Genomic DNA, 2,662 nt, shown 5'->3' with positions numbered 1-2,662 from the left:
ATTGATCCAGGAGCCTATCTGTAGATGCGGAGAAACACACTGCCACCGTCAGGCGCTGCACTCCTGCCTCGCGTGTATTTCATCATATACCCGTCATATGCTCAATAATCTATAGATGAAAAAAATTGATTGTCGATGTTTGGAGACGAAAAGGACAGCCTACACGAATATGATCATGCCAAGGGTGGAATTAATCAGTATTATCTAGCTATGCTTTTCCAGTCCAAGTGATATTTCCAATTTCTCAAGGAAAAGGTATTTTTCAGATTAGTTTTTCTGTTCAAGGCTACATCACCACTTATATCTGCTTTGCAACAGTTTTTGGGCCACGAAAAACAACTGTATTGGAGTCTGAAGAGACTAAGAAAACTCTGACTAATCAAACAGCATGGCTGCATACTGGAGAAATTAATTGGCACAGATTTCTCCTAATAGATGGGCAGACTGCCAAAATTATTTGAATCAAAGCAGGTTGCTTCTTGCAATTTCAAGCCTGCGGTTTACTTCTTACTTTTGTCCAAGCTTCCACGGGAGCTCTGCATTCATGGAGGTGCAGCATAAAGCGGATGGGATATATATGCGTGTGCACTGAATGTATAAACATCTAAAGATTTAGTGGAGTTCACCTTGTGAACAAAGATGAAACCAAGTCTAGACATGAAAATAGAGAGCACATCATTCCCATAACAAAAGCATCACCATCTAGGAAACTAAAACACTCATCATTAGCCTAATTAATTTTAGGTTGGGCTCATACATTAGCAAATAACTTTGAAGAAAGGGGCCGCGCATTACATAGAATTGCAGATGAAAAGAAAGAGAAGGTAAGTGACCTTAGAATTTATGGATGAAAAGCTTGCTCCAATAATACAAAATATTGTTGAACTATGCATCTCCAGAAAGGCTGAAACCCACAGTACACCATGGCACTTCTCCGTTTCTGAGCCCATTCAGTGCGTTGATGTCAAGAATCAATCAATAGATCTACGTGTTATTTGAGGCATAAACTGGGTTACAGACTGAAAGAATTCTTTCCAATCGAATCACCCACATCCATCTCGAAAAAACTAAATACTCTGAGTAAGAAATAATAACCTGAAACTATGAGTGCTCAGCACCGGCTGCAGCTCTAATGGTAATCCCCTCCTAGCATCAGCAGATCGAGCTACTGGACGCAAGCGTGTGTCAAGGTTTCCTAGTTAATTTGCTCAACTGCTCAATTTGAAAAGGGGATTTGGCTTACAGGGAGTAGCTGGGTGACTTTCAGGTGTGCAGCACGGTACCTTGTTCGTGCTTGGAGCTCGGGGAGGAGGTGGGCTGGAGCTTCGGGAGGCCGCCGGCAGCAGGAACTTGGGGAGGCCGGCAGCCCAAGGTGAGGTCGAATTAAATTTCCGCCTCCACATAGACCTCCGCATGCACCAGAGGCCACCGTCGCTGAAGACCTCCCCGCCGTCTTCGGGACAGGCGGCCGTGTCCAGGAGCTCCGCCACGTTGTCATCTTCCTCCTCATTGAAGTAATCGAGCCGAGATGCACGGAATCGAGCTGTCGGAGAAGTTGTCGGGGCTCTTGAGATTGGCGCCGCAGGGGAAGTCGGCAATGGCGACGAGTATGGCGGCCGCCTGGACGAACATGGCAAGGGAGCACGTGTGCGGCGAGCCTGCGAGATTCAGGCGTCGGGCGTTGAGGCGATGAAAGGCCAGTGGCGGCGACCAGGGCGGCGCGTGGCGAAGGGGCGCGAGCCGGTGGTGGCGGCACGCAGCGGAGGGGCGGGGGCGGGGCGCTGGAGGTTGAGATGGGAGGCAAGGTCGTGGCTCGTCCCGTCGTCCGGGTGGGATTTTTCATTTTCCTTTTTTTTCTGTTCCCCACACCGTCAGGTCGACTTAACAATAGGATTGCGGGTTGATTTCAGAAAAAGTCAGAGACTTTTGTGTAAAAACGCCGCGACGGTGAATCCGGATACTCAATCCATGCTTTAATATTAGGGAGAGATATACTCCCTCCGTTCCGAATTACTTGTCTTGGATTTGTCTAGATCGATGTATCTAGACTCATTTTAGTGTTAGATACCTTCGTATCTAGACAAATCTAAGACAAGTAATTCGGAACGGAGGGAGTATGTATGTATGTATGGATGGATGGATGGATGGATGCATGTTCATAAAATTGTTTTGTTCATATATGTATTGATTGTTTTGTTCATAGCATTGTTTTTATATGTATGCCATTGTCGATATAGCCCATCCCCGATAAGTTCGACATGAGGGGGGTCGATATACCCCCTCCCCGATAACATTTTTTGTTCATATGTATGCATGGATGTGGATGGAATATGATGTTTTTTGTTCATAGAATATGATGTTTTTTTATTCAAAGAATATTTTTTTGTTCACCCCTTCGATATGTATGTCGTTGTCGATAAGGAAAAAGAAGAGAAGAGGAAGAAGGAAGAAGGAAGAAGAAGAAGAAGAAGAAGAAGAAGAAGAAGAAGAAAAAGAAGGAGAGGAAAAAGGAAAGTAAGAAGAGGAAGAAGGAGAAGAAGAGGAGAAAAAAATAAGAAGAAAAAAGAAGAAGAAAAGGAGGAGGAGAAGAAAAATAGATATTTAATCTATTTTTCCTTCTTCTCCTCGTTTTTTTCTTCTTCTACCTCTTCTTATATTTTTT

General features: G+C 44.6%; 1 long non-coding RNA gene across 1 annotated transcript; it reads right to left on the bottom strand.

Annotated features, from left to right (window-relative positions):
• Positions 1-734: 734 nt before the first annotated feature.
• On the bottom strand, positions 735-1,811 carry LOC147961366 (uncharacterized). The gene is made up of 3 exons (XR_015612206.1): positions 1,284-1,811; positions 1,096-1,195; positions 735-984 (listed from the first exon to the last, which is right to left on the bottom strand). It is a non-coding gene; the product is annotated as an uncharacterized LOC147961366 (long non-coding RNA).
• Between the last annotated feature and the right edge of the window lie 851 nt (positions 1,812-2,662).

This window comes from Triticum urartu, chromosome 7A (genome assembly GCF_056163025.1).
Source record: "Triticum urartu cultivar PI428250 chromosome 7A, HENAU_Tu73, whole genome shotgun sequence".
Taxonomy (NCBI): Eukaryota; Viridiplantae; Streptophyta; class Magnoliopsida; order Poales; family Poaceae; genus Triticum; species Triticum urartu.
The sequence above is the reverse complement of the archived record's forward strand: the minus strand, read 5'-3'. Positions and strand labels throughout refer to the sequence as shown.